The sequence below is a fragment of the Pholcus phalangioides genome, unplaced genomic scaffold, assembly GCF_987345545.1.
Source record: "Pholcus phalangioides strain wild (caught in Gottingen) unplaced genomic scaffold, Ppha-v1.0 ptg000172l_1, whole genome shotgun sequence".
In the NCBI taxonomy this organism is placed as follows: Eukaryota; Metazoa; Arthropoda; class Arachnida; order Araneae; family Pholcidae; genus Pholcus; species Pholcus phalangioides.
This window is the reverse complement of record NW_028301637.1, coordinates 3,429,185-3,449,726: the sequence shown is the minus strand read 5'-3', so window position 1 is coordinate 3,449,726 and position 20,542 is coordinate 3,429,185. Positions and strand designations below refer to the sequence as shown.

Below are 20,542 nucleotides of genomic sequence, written 5' to 3'. Positions count from 1 at the left end.
TCTCCTAATGCAAATTGATCAGATTGGCTACCCAGCTTACCCTCGGCGGGACTCGAACCCTAAATCCCCGGTTTAGGAGACCGATGCCTTATCCATTAGGCCACGAGGGCGGCCTACGAATTTAAACAATTTTTTCATCTTTGAGCAATTTTTTGTGCTAATGCAAATTGACCAATAAAATCAGAATGGCTTCCCAGCTAACCATCGAACCCGCAATCTCCGGTTTAGGAGACCGATGCCTTATCCGTTAGTTCACGAGGGCTGCCTTCAAATTTGAAACATTTTTTCATCTTTCAGCAATCCTTTTGTCCTAATGCAAATTGATCAAAATGGCTTCCCAGGTTACCCTCGGCGGGACTCGAACCCGCAATCCCCGCTTTAGGAGACCGATGCCTTATCCGTTAACTCACGAGGGCTGCCTTCAAATTTAAAACATTTTTTCATCTTTAAGCAATCCTTTTATCCTAATGCATATTGATCAAAATAATCAGAACGGCTTCCCAGCTTTCCCTCGGCGGGACTCGAACCCGCAATCCTCGGTTTAGGAGACCGATGCCTTATCCGTTAGGCCACGAGGGCGGCTTCCGAATATAAACATTATTTCATCTTTAAGCAATTCTTTTTTCCTAATGCAAATTGATCAAAATAATGAAAATGGCTTCCCAGCTTACCCTCGAATACGCAATCCCCGGTTTAGGAGACCGATGCCTTATCCATTAGGCCACGAGGGCGGCCTACGAATTTAAACAATTTTTTCATCTTTGAGCAATTTTTTGTGCTAATGCAAATTGACCAAAAAAATCAAATGGCTTCCCAGCTAACCATCGAACCCGCAATCCCCGGTTTAGGAGACCGATGCCTTATCTGTTAGGCCACGAGGGCTGCCTTCAAATTTAAAACATTTCTTCATCTTTAAGCAATCCTTTTTTCCTAATACAAATTGATCAAAATAATCAAATTGGCTTCCCATCTTACCCTCGGCGGGACTCGAACCCGCAATTCCCGGTTTAGGAGACCGATGCCTTATCCGTTAGGCCACGAGGGCGGCGTTCAAATTTAAAACATTTTTTCATATTTATGCAATTCTTTTTTCCTAATGCAAATTTATCAAAATGATAAGAATGGCTTCCCAGCTTACCCTCGAACCCGCAATCTCCGGTTTAGGAGACCGATGCCTTATCCGTTAACTCACGAGGGCTGCCTTCAAATTTAAAACATTTTTTCATCTTTAAGCAATCCTTTTGTCCTAATGCAAATTGATCAAAATAATCAGAATGGCTTCCCATCTTACCCTCGGTGGGACTCGAACCCGCAATTCCCGGTTTAGGAGACCGATGCCTTATCCGTTAGGCCACGAGGGCGGCGTTCAAATTTAAAACATTTTTTCATATTTATGCAATTCTTTTTTCCTAATGCAAATTTATCAAAATGATAAGAATGGCTTCCCAGCTTACCCTCGAACCCGCAATCTCCGGTTTAGGAGACCGATGCCTTATCCGTTAACTCACGAGGGCTGCCTTCAAATTTAAAACATTTTTTCATCTTTAAGAAATCCTATTATCCTAATGCATATTGATCAAAATAATCAGAATGGCTTCCCAGCTTTCCCTCGGCGGGACTCGAACCCGCAATCCCCGGTTTAGGAGACCGATGCCTTATCCGTTAGCTCACGAGGGCTGCCTTCAAATTTAAAACATTTTTTCATCTTTATGCAATCCTTTTTTCCTGATGCAAATTGATCAAAATAATCAGAATGGCTTCCCAGTTTACCCTCGACGGGACTCGAACCCGAAATCTCCGGTTTAAGAGACCGATGCCTTATCCGTTAGCTCACGAGGGCTGCCTTCAAATTTAAAACATTTTTTCATCTTTAAGCAATCTTTTTGTCCTAATGCAAATTGATCAAAATAATTAGAATATCTTCCCAGCTTTCCCTCGGCGGGACTCGATCTCGCAATCCCCGGTTTAGGAGACCGATGCCTTATCCGTTAGGCCACGAGGGCTGCCTTCAAATTTAAAAACATTTTTTCAACTTTAAGCATTCCTTTTTTTCTAATGCAAATTGATCAAAATAATCAGAATGGCTTCCCAGCTTACCCTCGGACCCGCAATCCCCGGTTTAGGAGACCGATGCCTTATCCGTTAGGCCACGAGGGCTGCCTTCAAATTTAAAACATTTTTTCATCTTTAAGCAATCTTTTTGTCCTAATGCAAATTGATCAAAATAATTAGAATATCTTCCCAGCTTACCCTCGGCGGGACTCGAACCCGCAATCCCAGGTTTAGGAGACCGATGCCTTATCCGTTAGGCCACGAGGGCGGCCTATGAATTTAAACAATTTTTTCATCTTTGAGCAATCCTTTTGTCCTAATGCAAATTGATTAAAATAATCAGAATGGCTTCCCAGCTTACCCTCGAACCCGCAATCCCCGGTTTAGGAGACCGATGCCTTATCCGTTAGCTCACGATGGCTGCCTTCAAATTTAAAACTATTTTTCATCTTTAAGCAATCCTTTTGTCCTAATGCAAATTGATCAAAATAATCAGAATGGCTTCCCAGCGTACCCTCGGCGGGACTCGAACCCGCAATCCCCGTTTTAGGAGACCGATGCTTTATCCGTTAGGCCACGAGGGCGGCCTTTTAATTTAAAACATTTTTTCATCTTTAAGCAATCCTTTTGTCCTAATGCAAATTGATTAAAATAATCAGAATGGCATCCCAACTTATCCTCGAACCCGCAATCCCCGGTTTAGGAGACCGATGCCTTATCCGTTAGGCCACGAGGGCTGCCTTCAAATTTAAAACATTTTTTCATCTTTAAGCAATCCTTTTTTCCTAATGCAAATTGATCAAAATAATCAGAATGGCTTCCCAGTTAACCCTCGGCAGCACTCGAACCCGCAATCTCCGGTTTAGGAGACCGATACCTTATCCGTTAGCTCACGAGGGCTGCCTTCAAATTTAAAACATTTTTTCATCTTTATGCAATCCTTTTGTCCTAATGCAAATTGATCAAAATAATCAGAATGGCTTCCCAGTTTACCCTCGGCGGGACTCGAACCCGCAATCCCCGGTTTAGGAGACCGATGCCTTATCCGTTAGGCCACGAGGGCTGCCTTCAAATTTAAAACATTTTTTCATCTTTAAGCAATCCTTTTTTCCTAATGGAAATTGATCAAAATAATCAGAATGGCTTCCCAGTTTACCCTCGACGGGACTCGAACCCGCAATCCTCGGTTTAGGAAACCGATGCCTTATCCGTTAGCTCACGAGGGCTGCCTTCGAATTTAAACAATTTTTTCATCTTTGAGCAATTCTTTTGTCCTAATGCAAATTCACCAAAAAAATCAGATTGGCTTCCCAGCTTACCCTCGGCGGGACTCAAACCCGCAATCCCCGGTTTAGGAGACCGATGCCTCATCCGTTAGGCCACGAGGGCGGCCTACGAATTTAAACAATTTTTTCATCTTTGAGCAATACTTTTGTCCTAATGCAATTCCAACAAAAAAATCAGAATGGCTTCCAAGCTAACCATCGAACCCGCAATCTCCGGTTTAGGAGACCGATGCCTTATCCGTTAGGCAATGAGGGCGGCCTTCGAATTTAAACAATTTTTTCATCTTTGAGCAATTCTTTTGTCCTAATGCAAATTTTTAAAAAAAATCTGAATGGCTTCCCAGCTTACCCTCGAACCCGCAATCTCCGGTTTAGGAGACCGATGCCTTATCCGTTAACTCACGAGGGCTGCCTTCAAGTTTAAAACATTTTTTCATCTTTAAGCAATCCTTTTATCCTAATGCATATTGATCAAAATAATCAGAATGGCTTCCCAGCTTTCCCTCGGCGGGACACGAACCCGCAATCCTCGGTTTAGGAGATCGATGCCTTATCCGTTAGGCCACGAGGGCGGCTTCCGAATATAAACATTATTTCATCTTTAAGCAATTCTTTTTTCCTAATGCAAATTGATCAAAATAATGAGAATGGCTTCCCAGCTTACCCTCGAACCCGCAATCCCCGGTTTAGGAGACCGATGCCTTATCTGTTGGGCCACGAGGGCTGCCTTCAAATTTAAAACATTTTTTCAACTTTAAGCAATCCTTTTCTCCTAATGCAAATTGATCAGATTGGCTACCCAGCTTACCCTCGGCCGGACTCGAACCCTAAATCCCCGGTTTAGGAGACCGATGCCTTATCCATTAGGCCACGAGGGCGGCCTACGAATTTAAACAATTTTTTCATCTTTGAGCAATTTTTTGTGCTAATGCAAATTGACCAAAAAAATCAGAATGGCTTCCCAGCTAACCATCGAACCCGCAATCTCCGGTTTAGGAGACCGATGCCTTATCCGTTAGTTCACGAGGGCTGCCTTCAAATTTGAAACATTTTTTCATCTTTCAGCAATCCTTTTGTCCTAATGCAAATTGATCAAATTGGCTTCCCAGGTTACCCTCGGCGGGACTCGAACCCGCAATCCCCGCTTTAGGAGACCGATGCCTTATCCGTTAGGCCACGAGGGCTGCCTTCAAATTCAAAACATTTTTTCATCTTTAAGCAATCCTTTTGTCCTAATGCAAATTGATCAAAATAATCAGAATGTCATCCCAGCTTACCCTCGAACCCGCAATCCCCGGTTTAGGAGACCGATGCCTTATCTGTTAGGCCACGAGGGCTGCCTTCAAATTTAAAACATTTCTTCATCTTTAAGCAATCCTTTTTTCCTAATACAAATTGATCAAAATAATCAAATTGGCTTCCCATCTTACCCTCGGCGGGACTCGAACCCGCAATTCCCGGTTTAGGAGACCGATGCCTTATCCGTTAGGCCACGAGGGCGGCGTTCAAATTTAAAACATTTTTTCATATTTATGCAATTCTTTTTTCCTAATGCAAATTTATCAAAATGATAAGAATGGCTTCCCAGCTTACCCTCTTCGGGACTCGAACCCGCAATCCCCGGTTTAGGAGACCGATGCCTTATCCGTTAGGCCACGATGGCGGCCTTCGTATTTAAACAATTTTTTCATCTTTGAGCAATTTTATTTTCCTTATGCAAATTGATCAAAATAATCAGAATGGCTTCCCAGTTAACCCTCGGCAGCACTCGAACCCGCAATCTCCGGTTTAGGAGACCGATACCTTATCCGTTAGCTCACGAGGGCTGCCTTCAAATTTAAAACATTTTTTCATCTTTATGCAATCCTTTTGTCCTAATGCAAATTGATCAAAATAATCAGAATGGCTTCCCAGTTTACCCTCGGCGGGACTCGAACCCGCAATCCCCGGTTTAGGAGACCGATGCCTTATCCGTTAGGCCACGAGGGCTGCCTTAAAATTTAAAACATTTTTTCATCTTTAAGCAATCCTTTTTTCCTAATGGAAATTGATCAAAATAATCAGAATGGCTTCCCAGTTTACCCTCGACGGGACTCGAACCCGCAATCCTCGGTTTAGGAAACCGATGCCTTATCCGTTAGCTCACGAGGGCTGCCTTCGAATTTAAACAATTTTTTCATCTTTGAGCAATTCTTTTGTCCTAATGCAAATTCACCAAAAAAATCAGATTGGCTTCCCAGCTTACCCTCGGCGGGACTCAAACCCGCAATCCCCGGTTTAGGAGACCGATGCCTCATCCGTTAGGCCACGAGGGCGGCCTACGAATTTAAACAATTTTTTCATCTTTGAGCAATTCTTTTGTCCTAATGCAAATCCACCAAAAAAATCAGAATGGCTTCCAAGCTAACCATCGAACCCGCAATCTCCGGTTTAGGAGACCGATGCCTTATCCGTTAGGCAATGAGGGCGGCCTTCGAATTTAAACAATTTTTTCATCTTTGAGCAATTCTTTTGTCCTAATGCAAATTTTTAAAAAAAATCTGAATGGCTTCCCAGCTTACCCTCGAACCCGCAATCTCCGGTTTAGGAGACCGATGCCTTATCCGTTAACTCACGAGGGCTGCCTTCAAATTTAAAACATTTTTTCATCTTTAAGCAATCCTTTTATCCTAATGCATATTGATCAAAATAATCAGAATGGCTTCCCAGCTTTCCCTCGGCGGGACTCGAACCCGCAATCCTCGGTTTAGGAGATCGATGCCTTATCCGTTAGGCCACGAGGGCGGCTTCCGAATATAAACATTATTTCATCTTTAAGCAATTCTTTTTTCCTAATGCAAATTGATCAAAATAATGAGAATGGCTTCCCAGCTTACCCTCGAACCCGCAATCCCCGGTTTAGGAGACCGATGCCTTATCTGTTAGGCCACGAGGGCTGCCTTCAAATTTAAAACATTTTTTCAACTTTAAGCAATCCTTTTCTCCTAATGCAAATTGATCAGATTGGCTACCCAGCTTACCCTCGGCGGGACTCGAACCCTAAATCCCCGGTTTAGGAGACCGATGCCTTATCCATTAGGCCACGAGGGCGGCCTACGAATTTAAACAATTTTTTCATCTTTGAGCAATTTTTTGTGCTAATGCAAATTGACCAAAAAAATCAGAATGGCTTCCCAGCTAACCATCGAACCCGCAATCTCCGGTTTAGGAGACCGATGCCTTATCCGTTAGTTCACGAGGGCTGCCTTCAAATTTGAAACATTTTTTCATCTTTCAGCAATCCTTTCGTCCTAATGCAAATTGATCAAATTGGCTTCCCAGGTTACCCTCGGCGGGACTCGAACCCGCAATCCCCGCTTTAGGAGACCGATGCCTTATCCGTTAGGCCACGAGGGCTACCTTCAAATTCAAAACATTTTTTCATCTTTAAGCAATCCTTTTGTCCTAATGCAAATTGATCAAAATAATCAGAATGTCATCCCAGCTTACCCTCGAACCCGCAATCCCCGGTTTAGGAGACCGATGCCTTATCTGTTAGGCCACGAGGGCTGCCTTCAAATTTAAAACATTTCTTCATCTTTAAGCAATCCTTTTTTCCTAATACAAATTGATCAAAATAATCAAATTGGCTTCCCATCTTACCCTCGGCGGGACTCGAACCCGCAATTCCCGGTTTAGGAGACCGATGCCTTATCCGTTAGGCCACGAGGGCGGCGTTCAAATTTAAAACATTTTTTCATATTTATGCAATTCTTTTTTCCTAATGCAAATTTTTCAAAATGATAAGAATGGCTTCCCAGCTTACCCTCTTCGGGACTCGAACCCGCAATCCCCGGTTTAGGAGACCGATGCCTTATCCGTTAGGCCACGATGGCGGCCTTCGTATTTAAACAATTTTTTCATCTTTGAGCAATTTTATTTTCCTTATGCAAATTGATCAAAATAATCAGAATGGCTTCCCAGCTTACCCTCGGCGGGACTCGAACCCGCAATCTCCGGTTTAGGAGACCGATGCCTAATCCGTTAGCTCACGAGGGCTGCCTTCAAATTTAAAACATTTTTTCATCTTTAAGCAATCCTTTTGTCCTAATGCAAATTGATCAAAATAATCAGAATGGCTTCCCATCTTACCCTCGGCGGGACTCGAACCCGCAATTCCCGGTTTAGGAGACCGATGCCTTATCCGTTAGGCCACGAGGGCGGCGTTCAAATTTAAAACATTTTTTCATATTTATGCAATTCTTTTTTCCTAATGCAAATTTATCAAAATGATAAGAATGGCTTCCCAGCTTACCCTCGAACCCGCAATCTCCGGTTTAGGAGACCGATGCCTTATCCGTTAACTCACGAGGGCTGCCTTCAAATTTAAAACATTTTTTCATCTTTAAGAAATCCTATTATCCTAATGCATATTGATCAAAATAATCAGAATGGCTTCCCAGCTTTCCCTCGGCGGGACTCGAACCCGCAATCCCCGGTTTAGGAGACCGATGCCTTATCCGTTAGCTCACGAGGGCTGCCTTCAAATTTAAAACATTTTTTCATCTTTATGCAATCCTTTTGTCCTAATGCAAATTGATCAAAATAATCAGAATGGCTTCCCAGTTTACCCTCGGCGGGACTCGAACCCGCAATCCCCGGTTTAGGAGACCGATGCCTTATCCGTTAGGCCACGAGGGCTGCCTTCAATTTTAAAACATTTTTTCATCTTTAAGCAATCCTTTTTTCCTAATGCAAATTGATCAAAATAATCAGAATGGCTTCCCAGTTTACCCTCGACGGGACTCGAACCCGCAATCCTCGGTTTAGGAAACCGATGCCTTATCCGTTAGCTCACGAGGGCTGCCTTCGAATTTAAACAATTTTTTCATCTTTGAGCAATTCTTTTGTCCTAATGCAAATTGACCAAAAAAATCAGATTGGCTTCCCAGCTTACCCTCGGCGGGACTCAAACCCGCAATCCCCGGTTTAGGAGACCGATGCCTCATCCGTTAGGCCACGAGGGTGGCCTTCTAGTTTAAAACATTTTTTCATCTTTAAGCATTCCTTTTTTCCTAATGCAAATTGATCAAAATAATCAGATTGGTTTCCCAGCTTACCCTCGGCGGGACTCGAACCCGCAATCCCCGGTTTAGGAGACCGATGCCTTATCCGTTAGGCCACGAGGGCGGCTTACGAATTTAAACAATTTTTTCATCTTTGAGCAATTCTTATGTCCTAATGCAAATCCACCAAAAAAATCAGAATGGCTTCCAAGCTAACCATCGAACCCGCAATCTCCGGTTTAGGAGACCGATGCCTTATCCGTTAGCTCACGAGGGCTGCTTAAAATTTAAAACATTTTTTCGCAATCCTTTTGTCCTAATACAAATTGATCAAAATGGCTTCCCAGCTTACCCTCGGCGGGACTCGAACCCGCAATCCCCGCTTTAGGAGACCGATGCCTTATCCGTTAGGCCACGAGGGCTACCTTCAAATTCAAAACATTTTTTCATCTTTAAGCAATCCTTTTGTCCTAATGCAAATTGATCAAAATAATCAGAATGTCATCCCAGCTTACCCTCGAACCCGCAATCCCCGGTTTAGGAGACCGATGCCTTATCTGTTAGGCCACGAGGGCTGCCTTCAAATTTAAAACATTTCTTCATCTTTAAGCAATCCTTTTTTCCTAATACAAATTGATCAAAATAATCAAATTGGCTTCCCATCTTACCCTCGGCGGGACTCGAACCCGCAATTCCCGGTTTAGGAGACCGATGCCTTATCCGTTAGGCCACGAGGGCGGCGTTCAAATTTAAAACATTTTTTCATATTTATGCAATTCTTTTTTCCTAATGCAAATTTTTCAAAATGATAAGAATGGCTTCCCAGCTTACCCTCTTCGGGACTCGAACCCGCAATCCCCGGTTTAGGAGACCGATGCCTTATCCGTTAGGCCACGATGGCGGCCTTCGTATTTAAACAATTTTTTCATCTTTGAGCAATTTTATTTTCCTTATGCAAATTGATCAAAATAATCAGAATGGCTTCCCAGCTTACCCTCGGCGGGACTCGAACCCGCAATCTCCGGTTTAGGAGACCGATGCCTAATCCGTTAGCTCACGAGGGCTGCCTTCAAATTTAAAACATTTTTTCATCTTTAAGCAATCCTTTTGTCCTAATGCAAATTGATCAAAATAATCAGAATGGCTTCCCATCTTACCCTCGGCGGGACTCGAACCCGCAATTCCCGGTTTAGGAGACCGATGCCTTATCCGTTAGGCCACGAGGGCGGCGTTCAAATTTAAAACATTTTTTCATATTTATGCAATTCTTTTTTCCTAATGCAAATTTATCAAAATGATAAGAATGGCTTCCCAGCTTACCCTCGAACCCGCAATCTCCGGTTTAGGAGACCGATGCCTTATCCGTTAACTCACGAGGGCTGCCTTCAAATTTAAAACATTTTTTCATCTTTAAGAAATCCTATTATCCTAATGCATATTGATCAAAATAATCAGAATGGCTTCCCAGCTTTCCCTCGGCGGGACTCGAACCCGCAATCCCCGGTTTAGGAGACCGATGCCTTATCCGTTAGCTCACGAGGGCTGCCTTCAAATTTAAAACATTTTTTCATCTTTATGCAATCCTTTTGTCCTAATGCAAATTGATCAAAATAATCAGAATGGCTTCCCAGTTTACCCTCGGCGGGACTCGAACCCGCAATCCCCGGTTTAGGAGACCGATGCCTTATCCGTTAGGCCACGAGGGCTGCCTTCAATTTTAAAACATTTTTTCATCTTTAAGCAATCCTTTTTTCCTAATGCAAATTGATCAAAATAATCAGAATGGCTTCCCAGTTTACCCTCGACGGGACTCGAACCCGCAATCCTCGGTTTAGGAAACCGATGCCTTATCCGTTAGCTCACGAGGGCTGCCTTCGAATTTAAACAATTTTTTCATCTTTGAGCAATTCTTTTGTCCTAATGCAAATTGACCAAAAAAATCAGATTGGCTTCCCAGCTTACCCTCGGCGGGACTCAAACCCGCAATCCCCGGTTTAGGAGACCGATGCCTCATCCGTTAGGCCACGAGGGTGGCCTTCTAGTTTAAAACATTTTTTCATCTTTAAGCATTCCTTTTTTCCTAATGCAAATTGATCAAAATAATCAGATTGGTTTCCCAGCTTACCCTCGGCGGGACTCGAACCCGCAATCCCCGGTTTAGGAGACCGATGCCTTATCCGTTAGGCCACGAGGGCGGCTTACGAATTTAAACAATTTTTTCATCTTTGAGCAATTCTTATGTCCTAATGCAAATCCACCAAAAAAATCAGAATGGCTTCCAAGCTAACCATCGAACCCGCAATCTCCGGTTTAGGAGACCGATGCCTTATCCGTTAGCTCACGAGGGCTGCTTAAAATTTAAAACATTTTTTCGCAATCCTTTTGTCCTAATACAAATTGATCAAAATGGCTTCCCAGCTTACCCTCGGCGGGACTCGAACCCGCAATCCCCGCTTTAGGAGACCGATGCCTTATCCGTTAGGCCACGAGGGCTGCCTGCAAATAAAAAACATTTTTTCATCTTTAAGCAATCCTTTTTTCCTAATGCAAATTGATCAAAATAATCAGAATGGCTTCCCAGTTAACCCTCGGCGGGACTCGAACCCGCATTCTATGGTTTAGGAGATCGATGCCTTATCCGTTAGGCAATGAGGGCGGCCTTCGAATTTAAACAATTTTTTCATCTTTGAGCAATTCTTTTGTCCTAATGCAAATTTTTAAAAAAAATCAGAATGGCTTCCCAGCTTACCCTCGAACCCGCAATCTCCGGTTTAGGAGACCGATGCCTTATCCGTTAACTCACGAGGGCTGCCTTCAAATTTAAAACATTTTTTCATCTTTAAGCAATCCTTTTATCCTAATGCATATTGATCAAAATAATCAGAATGGCTTCCCAGCTATCCCTCGGCGGGACCCGAACCCGCAATCCTCGGTTTAGGAGATCGATGCCTTATCCGTTAGGCCACGAGGGCGGCTTCCGAATATAAACATTATTTCATCTTTAAGCAATTCTTTTTTCCTAATGCAAATTGATCAAAATAATGAGAATGGCTTCCCAGCTTACCCTCGAACCCGCAATCCCCGGTTTAGGAGACCGATGGCTTATCTGTTAGGCCACGAGGGCTGCCTTCAAATTTAAAACATTTTTTCAACTTTAAGCAATCCTTTTCTCCTAATGCAAATTGATCAGATTGGCTTCCCAGCTTACCCTCGGCGGGACTCGAACCCTAAATCCCCGGTTTAGGAGACCGATGCCTTATCCACTAGGCCACGAGGGCGGCCTACGAATTTAAACAATTTTTTCATCTTTGAGCAATTTTTTGTGCTAATGCAAATTGACCAAAAAAATCAGAATGGCTTCCCAGCTAACCATCGAACCCGCAATCTCCGGTTTAGGAGACCGATGCCTTATCCGTTAGTTCACGAGGGCTGCCTTCAAATTTGAAACATTTTTTCATCTTTCAGCAATCCTTTTGTCCTAATGCAAATTGATCAAAATGGCTTCCCAGGTTACCCTCGGCGGGACTCGAACCCGCAATCCCCGCTTTAGGAGACCGATGCCTTATCCGTTAGGCCACGAGGGCTGCCTTTAAATTCAAAACATTTTTTCATCTTTAAGCAATCCTTTTGTCCTAATGCAAATTGATCAAAATAATCAGAATGTCATCCCAGCTTACCCTCGAACCCGCAATCCCCGGTTTAGGAGACCGATGCCTTATCTGTTAGGCCACGAGGGCTGCCTTCAAATTTAAAACATTTCTTCATCTTTAAGCAATCCTTTTTTCCTAATACAAATTGATCAAAATAATCAAATTGGCTTCCCAGCTTACCCTCGGCGGGACTCGAACCCGCAATCCCCGGTTTAGGAGACCGATGCCTTATCCGTTAGGCCACGAGGGCGGCCTTATAGTTTAAAATATTTTTTCATCTTTAAGCATTCCTTTTTTCCTAATGCAAATTGATCAAAATAATCAGAATGGCTTCCCGGCTTACCCTCTTCGGGACTCGAACCCGCAATCCCCGGTTTAGGAGACCGATGCCTTATTCGTTAGGCCACGATGGCGGCCTTCGACTTTAAACAATTTTTTCATCTTTGAGCAATTTTATTTTCCTTATGCAAATTGATCTAAATAATCATAATGGCTTCCCAGCTTACCCTCGGCGGGACTCGAACCCGCAATCTCCGGTTTAGGAGACCGATGCCTAATCCGTTAGCTCACGAGGGCTGCCTTCAAATTTAAAACATTTTTTCATCTTTAAGCAATCCTTTTGTCCTAATGCAAATTGATCAAAATAATCAGAATGGCTTCCCATCTTACCCTCGGCGGGACTCGAACCCGCAATTCCCGGTTTAGGAGACCGATGCCTTATCCGTTAGGCCACGAGGGCGGCGTTCAAATCTAAAACATTTTTTCATATTTATGCAATTCTTTTTTCCTAATGCAAATTTATCAAAATGATAAGAATGGCTTCCCAGCTTACCCTCGAACCCGCAATCTCCGGCTTAGGAGACCGATGCCTTATCCGTTAACTCACGAGGGCTGCCTTCAAATTTAAAACATTTTTTCATCTTTAAGAAATCCTATTATCCTAATGCATATTGATCAAAATAATCAGAATGGCTTCCCAGCTTTCCCTCGGCGGGACTCGAACCCGCAATCCCCGGTTTAGGAGACCGATGCCTTATCCGTTAGGCCACGAGTGCTGCCTTTTAATTTAAAACATTTTTTCATCTTTAAGCAATCCTTTTGTCCTAATGCAAATTGATTAAAATAATCAGAATGACATCCCAACTTATCCTCGAACCCGCAATCCCCGGTTTAGGAGACCGATGCCTTATCCGTTAGGCCACGAGGGCTGCCGTCAAATTTAAAACATTTTTTCATCTTTAAGCAATCCTTTTTTCCTAATGCAAATTGATCAAAATAGTCAGAATGGCTTCCCAGATAACCCTCGGCAGCACTCGAACCCGCAATCTCCGGTTAAGGAGACCGATACCTTATCCGTTAGCTCACGAGGGCTGCCTTCGAATATAAACATTATTTCATCTTTAAGCAATTCTTTTTTCCTAATGCAAATTGATGAAAATAATCAGAATGGCTTCCCAGCTTACCCTCGAACCCGCAAACCCAGTTTAAGGAGACCGATGCCTTATCCGTTAGACCACGAGGGCGGCTTTCGAATTTAAACAATTTTTTCATCTTTGAGCAATTCTTTTGTCCTAATCCAAATTGACCAAAAAAATCAGAATGGCTTCCCAGCTTACCCTCGAACCCGCAATCTCCGGTTTAGGAGACCGATGCCTTATCCGTTAGCTCACGATGGCTGCCTTCAAATTTAAAACGATTTTTCATCTTTAAGCAATCCTTTTGTCCTAATGCAAATTGATCAAAATAATCAGAATGGCTTCCCAGCGTACCCTCGGCGGGACTCGAACCCGCAATCCCCGGTTTAGGAGACCGATGCTTTATCCGTTAGGCCACGAGGGCGGCCTTTTAATTTAAAACATTTTTTCATCTTTAAGCAAGCCTTTTGTCCTAATGCAAATTGATTAAAATAATCAGAATGGCATCCCAACTTATCCTCGAACCCGCAATCCCCGGTTTAGGAGACCGATGCCTTATCCGTTAGGCCACGAGGGCTGCCGTCAAATTTAAAACATTTTTTCATCTTTAAGCAATCCTTTTTTCCTAATGCAAATTGATCAAAATAATCAGAATGGCTTCCCAGATAACCCTCGGCAGCACTCGAACCCGCAATTTCCGGTTTAGGAGACCGATACCTTATCCGTTAGCTAACGAGGGCTGCCTTCAAATTTAAAACATTTTTTCATCTTTATGCAATCCTTTTGTCCTAATGCAAATTGATCAAAATAATCAGAACGGCTTCCCAGTTTACCCTCGGCGGGACTCGAACCCGCAATCCCCGGTTTAGGAGACCGATGCCTTATCCGTTAGGCCACGAGGGCTGCCTTCAAATTTAAAACATTTTTTCATCTTTAAGCAATCCTTTTTTCCTAATGCAAATTGATCAAAAGAATCAGATTGGCTTTCCAGCTTACCCTCGGCGGGACTCAAACCCGCAATCCCCGGTTTAGGAGACCGATGCCTCATCCGTTAGGCCACGAGGGTGGCCTTCTAGTTTAAAATATTTTTTCATCTTTAAGCATTCCTTTTTTCCTAATGCAAATTGATCAAAATAATCAGATTGGCTTCCCAGCTTACCCTCGGCGGGACTCGAACCCGCAATCCCCGGTTTAGGAGACCGATGCCTTATCCGTTAGGCCACGAGGGCGGCCTACGAATTTAAACAATTATTTCATCTTTGAGCAATTCTTTTGTCCTAATGCAAATCCACCAAAAAAATCAGAATGGCTTCCAAGCTAACCATCGAACCCGCAATCTCCGGTTTAGGAGACCGATGCCTTATCCGTTAGCTCACGAGGGCTGCCTTAAAATTTAAAACATTTTTTCATCTTTTAGCAATCCTTTTGTCCTAATACAAATTGATCAAAATGGCTTCCCAGCTTACCCTCGGCGGGACTCGAACCCGCAATCCCCGCTTTAGGAGACCGATGCCTTATCCGTTAGGCCACGAGGGCTGCCTGCAAATAAAAAACATTTTTTCATCTTTAAGCAATCCTTTTTCCTAATGCAAATTGATCAAAATAATCAGAATGGCTTCCCAGTTAACCCTCGGCGGGACTCGAACCCGCAATCTCCGGTTTAGGAGACCGATGCCTTATCCGTTAGGCCACGAGGGCTGCCTGCAAATAAAAAACATTTTTTCATCTTTAAGCAATCCTTTTATCCTAATGCATATTCATCAAAATAATCAGAATGGCTTCCCAGCTTTCCCTCGGCGGGACTCGAACCCGCAATCCTCGGTTTAGGAGATCGATGCCTTATCCGTTAGGCCACGAGGGCGGCTTCCGAATATAAACATTATTTCATCTTTAAGCAATCCTTTTTTCCTAATGCAAATTGATCAGATTGGCTTCCCAGCTTACCCTCGGCGGGACTCGAACCCTCAATCCCCGGTTTAGGAGACCGATGCCTTATCCATTAGGCCACGAGGGCGGCCTACGAATTTAAACAATTTTTTCATCTTTGAGCAATTTTTTGTGCTAATGCAAATTGACCAAAAAAATCAGAATGGCTTCCCAGCTAACCATCGAACCCGCAATCTCCGGTTTAGGAGACCGATGCCTTATCCGTTAGTTCACGAGGGCTGCCTTCAAATTTAAAACATTTTTTCATCTTTAAGAAATCCTATTATCCTAATGCATATTGATCAAAATAATCAGAATGGCTTCCCAGCTTTCCCTCGGCGGGACTCGAACCCGCAATCCTCGGTTTAGGAGATCGATGCCTTATCCGTTAGGCCGCGAGGGCGGCCTTCGAATATAAACATTATTTCATCTTTAAGCAATTCTTTTTTCCTAATGCAAATTGATCAAAATAATGAGAATGGCTTCCCAGCTTACCCTCGAACCCGCAATCCCCGGTTTAGGAGACCGATGCCTTATCTGTTAGGCCACGAGGGCTGCCTTCAAATTTAAAACATTTTTTCAACTTTAAGCAATCCTTTTTTCCTAATGCAAATTGATCAGATTGGCTTCCCAGCTTACCCTCGGCCCCTCAATCCCCGGTTTAGGAGACCGATGCCTTATCCATTAGGCCACGAGGGCGGCCTACGAATTTAAACAATTTTTTCATCTTTGAGCAATTTTTTGTCCTAATGCAAATTGACCAAAAAAATCAGAATGGCTTCCCAGCTAACCATCGAACCCGCAATCTCCGGTTTAGGAGACCGATGCCTTATCCGTTAGTTCACGAGGGCTGCCTTCAAATTTAAAACATTTTTTCATCTTTCAGCAATCCTTTTGTCCTAATGCAAATTGTTCAAAATGGCTTCCCAGCTTACCCTCGGCGGGACTCGAACCCGCAATCCCCGCTTTAGGAGACCGATGCCTTATCCGTTAGGCCACGAGGGCTGCCTTCAAATTTAAAACATTTTTTCATCTTTAAGCAATCCTTTTGTCCTAATGCAAATTGATCAAAATAATCAGAATGTCATCCCAGCTTACCCTCGAACCCGCAATCCCCGGTTTAGGAGACCGATGCCTTATCTGTTAGGCCACGAGGGCTGCCTTCAAATTTAAAACATTTCTTCATCTTTAAGCAATCCTTTTTTCCTAATACAAATTGATCAAAATAATCAAATTGGCTTCCCAGCTTACCCTCGGCGGGACTCGAACCCGCAATCCCCGGTTTAGGAGACCGATGCCTTATCCGTTAGGCCACGAGGGCGGCGTTCAAATTTAAAACATTTTTTCATATTTAAGCAATTCTTTTTTCCTAATGCAAATTGATCAAAATAATCAGAATGGCTTCCCAGCTTACCCTCGGCGGGACTCGAACCCGCAATCCCCGGTTTAGGAGACCGATGCCTAATCCGTTAGCTCACGAGGGCGGCGTTCAAATTTAAAACATTTTTTCATATTTAAGCAATTCTTTTTTCCTAATGCAAATTGATCAAAATAATAAGAATGGCTTCCCAGCTTACCCTCAAACCCGCAATCTCCGGTTTAGGAGACCGATGCCTTATCCGTTAGCTCACGAGGGCTGCCTTTAAATTTAAAACATTTTTTCATCTTTAAGTAATCCTTTTGTCCTAATGCAAATTGATCAAAATGGCTTCCCAGCTTACCCTCGGCGGGACTCGAACCCGCAATCCCCGCTTTAGGAGAACGATGCCTTATCCGTTAGGCCACGAGGGCTGCCTTAAAATTTAAAACATTTTTTCATCTTTTAGCAATCCTTTTGTCCTAATACAAATTGATCAAATTGGCTTCCCAGCTTACCCTCGCTGGGACTCGAACCCGCAATCCCCGCTTTAGGAGACCGATGCCTTATCCGTTAGGCCACGAGGGCTGCCTGCAAATAAAAAACATTTTTTCATCTTTAAGCAATCCTTTTATCCTAATGCATATTCATCAAAATAATCAGAATGGCTTCCCAGCTTTCCCTCGGCGGGACTCGAACCCGCAATCCTCGGTTTAGGAGATCGATGCCTTATCCGTTAGGCCACGAGGGCGGCTTCCGAATATAAACATTATTTCATCTTTAAGCAATTCTTTTTTCCTAATGCAAATTGATCAAAATAATGAGAATGGCTTCCCAGCTTACCCTCGAATACGCAATCCCCGGTTTAGGAGACCGATGCCTTATCTGTTAGGCCACGAGGGCTGCCTTCAAATTTAAAACATTTTTTCAACTTTAAACAATCCTTTTTTCCTAATGCAAATTGATCAGATTGGCTTCCCAGCTTACCCTCGGCGGGACTCGAACCCGCAATCTCCGGTTTAGGAGACCGATGCCTTATCCGTTAGTTCACGAGGGCTGCCTTCAAATTTAAAACATTTTTTCATCTTTAAGAAATCCTATTATCCTAATGCATATTGATCCAAATAATCAGAATGGCTTCCCAGCTTTCCCTCGGCGGGTCTCGAACCCGCAATCCTCGGTTTAGGAGATCGATGCCTTATCCGTTAGGCCACGAGGGCGGCCTTCGAATATAAACATTATTTCATCTTTAAGCAATTCTTTTTTCCTAATGCAAATTGATCAAAATAATGAGAATGGCTTCCCAGCTTACCCTCGAACCCGCAATCCCCGGTTTAGGAGACCGATGCCTTATCTGTTAGGCCACGAGGGCTGCCTTCAAATTTAAAACATTTTTTCAACTTTAAGCAATCCTTTTTTCCTAATGCAAATTGATCAGATTGGCTTCCCAGCTTACCCTCGGCCCCTCAATCCCCGGTTTAGGAGACCGATGCCTTATCCATTAGGCCACGAGGGCGGCCTACGAATTTAAACAATTTTTTCATCTTTGAGCAATTTTTTGTCCTAATGCAAATTGACCAAAAAAATCAGAATGGCTTCCCAGCTAACCATCGAACCCGCAATCTCCGGTTTAGGAGACCGATGCCTTATCCGTTAGTTCACGAGGGCTGCCTTCAAATTTAAAACATTTTTTCATCTTTCAGCAATCCTTTTGTCCTAATGCAAATTGTTCAAAATGGCTTCCCAGCTTACCCTCGGCGGGACTCGAACCCGCAATCCCCGCTTTAGGAGACCGATGCCTTATCCGTTAGGCCACGAGGGCTGCCTTCAAATTTAAAACATTTTTTCATCTTTAAGCAATCCTTTTGTCCTAATGCAAATTGATCAAAATAATCAGAATGTCATCCCAGCTTACCCTCGAACCCGCAATCCCCGGTTTAGGAGACCGATGCCTTATCTGTTAGGCCACGAGGGCTGCCTTCAAATTTAAAACATTTCTTCATCTTTAAGCAATCCTTTTTTCCTAATGCAAATTGATCAAAAGAATCAGATTGGCTTCCCAGCTTACCCTCGGCGGGACTCAAACCCGCAATCCCCGGTTTAGGAGACCGATGCCTCATCCGTTAGGCCACGAGGGTGGCCTTCTAGTTTAAAATATTTTTTCATCTTTAAGCATTCCTTTTTTCCTAATGCAAATTGATCAAAATAATCAGATTGGCTTCCCAGCTTACCCTCGGCGGGACTCGAACCCGCAATCCCCGGTTTAGGAGACCGATGCCTTATCCGTTAGGCCACGAGGGCGGCCTACGAATTTAAACAATTTTTTCATCTTTGAGCAATTCTTTTGTCCTAATGCAAATCCACCAAAAAAATCAGAATGGCTTCCAAGCTAACCATCGAACCCGCAATCTCCGGTTTAGGAGACCGATGCCTTATCCGTTAGCTCACGAGGGCTGCCTTAAAATTTAAAACATTTTTTCATCTTTTAGCAATCCTTTTGTCCTAATACAAATTGATCAAAATGGCTTCCCAGCTTACCCTCGGCGGGACTCGAACCCGCAATCCCCGCTTTAGGAGACCGATGCCTTATCCGTTAGGCCACGAGGGCTGCCTGCAAATAAAAAACATTTTTTCATCTTTAAGCAATCCTTTTTCCTAATGCAAATTGATCAAAATAATCAGAATGGCTTCCCAGTTAACCCTCGGCGGGACTCGAACCCGCAATCTCCGGTTTAGGAGACCGATGCCTTATCCGTTAGGCCACGAGGGCTGCCTGCAAATAAAAAACATTTTTTCATCTTTAAGCAATCCTTTTATCCTAATGCATATTCATCAAAATAATCAGAATGGCTTCCCAGCTTTCCCTCGGCGGGACTCGAACCCGCAATCCTCGGTTTAGGAGATCGATGCCTTATCCGTTAGGACACGAGGGCGGCTTCCGAATATAAACATTATTTCATCTTTAAGCAATTCTTTTTTCCTAATGCAAATTGATCAAAATAATGAGAATGGCTTCCCAGCTTACCCTCGAATACGCAATCCCCGGTTTAGGAGACCGATGCCTTATCTGTTAGGCCACGAGGGCTGCCTTCAAATTTAAAACATTTTTTCAACTTTAAACAATCCTTTTTTCCTAATGCAAATTGATCAGATTGGCTTCCCAGCTTACCCTCGGCGGGACTCGAACCCTCAATCCCCGGTTTAGGAGACCGATGCCTTATCCATTAGGCCACGAGGGCGGCCTACGAATTTAAACAATTTTTTCATCTTTGAGCAATTTTTTGTGCTAATGCAAATTGACCAAAAAAATCAGAATGGCTTCCCAGCTAACCATCGAACCCGCAATCTCCGGTTTAGGAGACCGATGCCTTATCCGTTAGTTCACGAGGGCTGCCTTCAAATTTAAAACATTTTTTCATCTTTAAGAAATCCTATTATCCTAATGCATATTGATCAAAATAATCAGAATGGCTTCCCAGCTTTCCCTCGGCGGGACTCGAACCCGCAATCCTCGGTTTAGGAGATCGATGCCTTATCCGTTAGGCCACGAGGGCGGCCTTCGAATATAAACATTATTTCATCTTTAAGCAATTCTTTTTTCCTAATGCAAATTGATCAAAATAATGAGAATGGCTTCCCAGCTTACCCTCGAACCCGCAATCCCCGGTTTAGGAGACCGATGCCTTATCTGTTAGGCCACGAGGGCTGCCTTCAAATTTAAAACATTTTTTCAACTTTAAGCAATCCTTTTTTCCTAATGCAAATTGATCAGATTGGCTTCCCAGCTTACCCTCGGCCCCTCAATCCCCGG

The 20,542-nt window shown here is 43.4% G+C and overlaps 1 protein-coding gene and 40 non-coding genes across 41 annotated transcripts in view; 1 reads left to right on the top strand and 40 right to left on the bottom strand.

The window, feature by feature from the left end:
- Nucleotides 1-20,542, top strand: part of LOC149063392 (vesicle-associated membrane protein 3-like) — a 211,252-nt gene that overhangs the window by 137,580 nt on the left and 53,130 nt on the right. The window lies entirely within an intron of this gene.
- TRNAR-CCU (transfer RNA arginine (anticodon CCU)) lies at nucleotides 507-579 on the bottom strand. Its single transcript has one exon. It is a non-coding gene; the product is annotated as a tRNA-Arg (tRNA).
- Nucleotides 973-1,045, bottom strand: TRNAR-CCU (transfer RNA arginine (anticodon CCU)). Its single transcript has one exon. It is a non-coding gene; the product is annotated as a tRNA-Arg (tRNA).
- On the bottom strand, nucleotides 2,248-2,320 carry TRNAR-CCU (transfer RNA arginine (anticodon CCU)). The gene has a single exon. It is a non-coding gene; the product is annotated as a tRNA-Arg (tRNA).
- On the bottom strand, nucleotides 3,043-3,115 carry TRNAR-CCU (transfer RNA arginine (anticodon CCU)). The gene has a single exon. It is a non-coding gene; the product is annotated as a tRNA-Arg (tRNA).
- Nucleotides 4,450-4,522, bottom strand: TRNAR-CCU (transfer RNA arginine (anticodon CCU)). Its single transcript has one exon. It is a non-coding gene; the product is annotated as a tRNA-Arg (tRNA).
- On the bottom strand, nucleotides 4,766-4,838 carry TRNAR-CCU (transfer RNA arginine (anticodon CCU)). The gene has a single exon. It is a non-coding gene; the product is annotated as a tRNA-Arg (tRNA).
- On the bottom strand, nucleotides 5,255-5,327 carry TRNAR-CCU (transfer RNA arginine (anticodon CCU)). The gene has a single exon. It is a non-coding gene; the product is annotated as a tRNA-Arg (tRNA).
- TRNAR-CCU (transfer RNA arginine (anticodon CCU)) lies at nucleotides 6,050-6,122 on the bottom strand. Its single transcript has one exon. It is a non-coding gene; the product is annotated as a tRNA-Arg (tRNA).
- Nucleotides 6,662-6,734, bottom strand: TRNAR-CCU (transfer RNA arginine (anticodon CCU)). Its single transcript has one exon. It is a non-coding gene; the product is annotated as a tRNA-Arg (tRNA).
- On the bottom strand, nucleotides 6,978-7,050 carry TRNAR-CCU (transfer RNA arginine (anticodon CCU)). Its single transcript has one exon. It is a non-coding gene; the product is annotated as a tRNA-Arg (tRNA).
- Nucleotides 7,467-7,539, bottom strand: TRNAR-CCU (transfer RNA arginine (anticodon CCU)). Its single transcript has one exon. It is a non-coding gene; the product is annotated as a tRNA-Arg (tRNA).
- TRNAR-CCU (transfer RNA arginine (anticodon CCU)) lies at nucleotides 7,946-8,018 on the bottom strand. The gene has a single exon. It is a non-coding gene; the product is annotated as a tRNA-Arg (tRNA).
- TRNAR-CCU (transfer RNA arginine (anticodon CCU)) lies at nucleotides 8,435-8,507 on the bottom strand. Its single transcript has one exon. It is a non-coding gene; the product is annotated as a tRNA-Arg (tRNA).
- On the bottom strand, nucleotides 8,733-8,805 carry TRNAR-CCU (transfer RNA arginine (anticodon CCU)). Its single transcript has one exon. It is a non-coding gene; the product is annotated as a tRNA-Arg (tRNA).
- Nucleotides 9,049-9,121, bottom strand: TRNAR-CCU (transfer RNA arginine (anticodon CCU)). The gene has a single exon. It is a non-coding gene; the product is annotated as a tRNA-Arg (tRNA).
- TRNAR-CCU (transfer RNA arginine (anticodon CCU)) lies at nucleotides 9,538-9,610 on the bottom strand. The gene has a single exon. It is a non-coding gene; the product is annotated as a tRNA-Arg (tRNA).
- On the bottom strand, nucleotides 10,017-10,089 carry TRNAR-CCU (transfer RNA arginine (anticodon CCU)). Its single transcript has one exon. It is a non-coding gene; the product is annotated as a tRNA-Arg (tRNA).
- TRNAR-CCU (transfer RNA arginine (anticodon CCU)) lies at nucleotides 10,506-10,578 on the bottom strand. The gene has a single exon. It is a non-coding gene; the product is annotated as a tRNA-Arg (tRNA).
- TRNAR-CCU (transfer RNA arginine (anticodon CCU)) lies at nucleotides 10,804-10,876 on the bottom strand. The gene has a single exon. It is a non-coding gene; the product is annotated as a tRNA-Arg (tRNA).
- Nucleotides 11,589-11,661, bottom strand: TRNAR-CCU (transfer RNA arginine (anticodon CCU)). Its single transcript has one exon. It is a non-coding gene; the product is annotated as a tRNA-Arg (tRNA).
- Nucleotides 11,895-11,967, bottom strand: TRNAR-CCU (transfer RNA arginine (anticodon CCU)). The gene has a single exon. It is a non-coding gene; the product is annotated as a tRNA-Arg (tRNA).
- Nucleotides 12,211-12,283, bottom strand: TRNAR-CCU (transfer RNA arginine (anticodon CCU)). The gene has a single exon. It is a non-coding gene; the product is annotated as a tRNA-Arg (tRNA).
- Nucleotides 12,700-12,772, bottom strand: TRNAR-CCU (transfer RNA arginine (anticodon CCU)). Its single transcript has one exon. It is a non-coding gene; the product is annotated as a tRNA-Arg (tRNA).
- On the bottom strand, nucleotides 13,800-13,872 carry TRNAR-CCU (transfer RNA arginine (anticodon CCU)). Its single transcript has one exon. It is a non-coding gene; the product is annotated as a tRNA-Arg (tRNA).
- TRNAR-CCU (transfer RNA arginine (anticodon CCU)) lies at nucleotides 14,279-14,351 on the bottom strand. Its single transcript has one exon. It is a non-coding gene; the product is annotated as a tRNA-Arg (tRNA).
- Nucleotides 14,605-14,677, bottom strand: TRNAR-CCU (transfer RNA arginine (anticodon CCU)). The gene has a single exon. It is a non-coding gene; the product is annotated as a tRNA-Arg (tRNA).
- TRNAR-CCU (transfer RNA arginine (anticodon CCU)) lies at nucleotides 14,912-14,984 on the bottom strand. Its single transcript has one exon. It is a non-coding gene; the product is annotated as a tRNA-Arg (tRNA).
- On the bottom strand, nucleotides 15,074-15,146 carry TRNAR-CCU (transfer RNA arginine (anticodon CCU)). Its single transcript has one exon. It is a non-coding gene; the product is annotated as a tRNA-Arg (tRNA).
- On the bottom strand, nucleotides 15,237-15,309 carry TRNAR-CCU (transfer RNA arginine (anticodon CCU)). The gene has a single exon. It is a non-coding gene; the product is annotated as a tRNA-Arg (tRNA).
- On the bottom strand, nucleotides 15,390-15,462 carry TRNAR-CCU (transfer RNA arginine (anticodon CCU)). Its single transcript has one exon. It is a non-coding gene; the product is annotated as a tRNA-Arg (tRNA).
- TRNAR-CCU (transfer RNA arginine (anticodon CCU)) lies at nucleotides 16,307-16,379 on the bottom strand. The gene has a single exon. It is a non-coding gene; the product is annotated as a tRNA-Arg (tRNA).
- On the bottom strand, nucleotides 16,623-16,695 carry TRNAR-CCU (transfer RNA arginine (anticodon CCU)). Its single transcript has one exon. It is a non-coding gene; the product is annotated as a tRNA-Arg (tRNA).
- On the bottom strand, nucleotides 17,093-17,165 carry TRNAR-CCU (transfer RNA arginine (anticodon CCU)). The gene has a single exon. It is a non-coding gene; the product is annotated as a tRNA-Arg (tRNA).
- TRNAR-CCU (transfer RNA arginine (anticodon CCU)) lies at nucleotides 17,410-17,482 on the bottom strand. The gene has a single exon. It is a non-coding gene; the product is annotated as a tRNA-Arg (tRNA).
- On the bottom strand, nucleotides 18,481-18,553 carry TRNAR-CCU (transfer RNA arginine (anticodon CCU)). Its single transcript has one exon. It is a non-coding gene; the product is annotated as a tRNA-Arg (tRNA).
- Nucleotides 18,960-19,032, bottom strand: TRNAR-CCU (transfer RNA arginine (anticodon CCU)). The gene has a single exon. It is a non-coding gene; the product is annotated as a tRNA-Arg (tRNA).
- TRNAR-CCU (transfer RNA arginine (anticodon CCU)) lies at nucleotides 19,267-19,339 on the bottom strand. Its single transcript has one exon. It is a non-coding gene; the product is annotated as a tRNA-Arg (tRNA).
- TRNAR-CCU (transfer RNA arginine (anticodon CCU)) lies at nucleotides 19,429-19,501 on the bottom strand. Its single transcript has one exon. It is a non-coding gene; the product is annotated as a tRNA-Arg (tRNA).
- On the bottom strand, nucleotides 19,898-19,970 carry TRNAR-CCU (transfer RNA arginine (anticodon CCU)). Its single transcript has one exon. It is a non-coding gene; the product is annotated as a tRNA-Arg (tRNA).
- On the bottom strand, nucleotides 20,213-20,285 carry TRNAR-CCU (transfer RNA arginine (anticodon CCU)). The gene has a single exon. It is a non-coding gene; the product is annotated as a tRNA-Arg (tRNA).